This window comes from Austrofundulus limnaeus, unplaced genomic scaffold (assembly GCF_001266775.1).
Source record: "Austrofundulus limnaeus strain Quisiro unplaced genomic scaffold, Austrofundulus_limnaeus-1.0 Scaffold498, whole genome shotgun sequence".
In the NCBI taxonomy this organism is placed as follows: domain Eukaryota; kingdom Metazoa; phylum Chordata; class Actinopteri; order Cyprinodontiformes; family Rivulidae; genus Austrofundulus; species Austrofundulus limnaeus.
The window spans coordinates 69,233-70,479 of NW_013952900.1; positions in this window are offsets into that span (position 1 = coordinate 69,233).

Here is a 1,247-nt window from a genome sequence, read left to right on the forward strand (position 1 = left end):
TAATAATAGAGATAGATGAAAATGAGTGCAGACGGGTTTGAATAAACGACAGCGGCTTTGACACCCAAACGCACCACATGGAAGCGGTTAGAAAAAAAAGATGAGAATTGCCTGGAAATTGATAAACGCGTTTCTGGTGACTGTTGAGTCATTTGCCTGTCACTTCACATTTTACTCAGTCCTTATTTTTTCCCGTTTGAGGAGATGTTCAGACACTGCTGCCCCTAAAGATCAGGACGTGCTTTTTGCGCAGATGAACGTGCGGGTGGTCTTCACGCGACAAGGGCGTGGAAAACAGCTTGTTATGAAGAATTATAAGCCTGTTTGTTTTTTAAACGTATTTATTTAAAGGAGTAAAAGTTTTAGTTGTGTCTGCTTAGTTCAGTTTGTTTTTGAGTTGCACATTGAGACTCAACAACCCGGTGTGAATGCACGCGTTTTACTCTGCGTCCTGCGTTTTATTGGCCTATTTTTTTTTGTTGTTGTTCCTGCAGTTCTTTAAATGTTTTTTAACCAGCCTTGAAAACGCTTGATGTGGATTTTAATGGTCTGATGCGGTGCGTAATGACTCCCTGTCAGGACGGCTGTGCACAGGGAGGGGTGGATAAAGGGGGGAAAAAACTTCTATAGTCTGCTAATGTTTTTTTCCACATCATTTACTCTGCAAATTATACATGGAGGACAGCATCCATTAGGAACGCGGATGCAGCCGGAGAGGCGCTAATCAGAATTATTTCCCAAAAGAAAGCCGTAAACCGATTTTTTTCCCCCCTTCCTTTTTTGAACATCAGGGTTGTCTCGTTTCTACTAACAAGAAAGAAAGAAGCAGAAAGGAAACAAAAGGTTTGGTTTCAAAGAGTTTCAGTGAGCTGTGCTTTGGGGGGGGGGGGGGCGCACACAGAAGAGTCAGCCCTCCCACCCTTCATTCTTAATAATCATCTGTCAAAACACCCACAAACTAATTTAACCGTTTGCACACAGATCTGGTAAATAAAAAGAGGGGGCCTTCTGTGTTGAAACATGTGGTCCAATAGTTGTTGGGGGCGGCGGGGGGGTGGGGGGGGGTGCAAATGGGTCTGTTTTCTGTAGCCGGACGAATCCCCGCTGTTTCCCCCTTTTTTTTCTTCTGTGAATCCCGAGACAGCAGCGGGTAACGTGAAAGCGGAGCGAGGGCCTTTTGAGAAGATTGTGTGTGTGTGTGTATGTGTGTGTGTGTGTGTGTGTGTGTGTGTGTGTGTGTGTGTGTG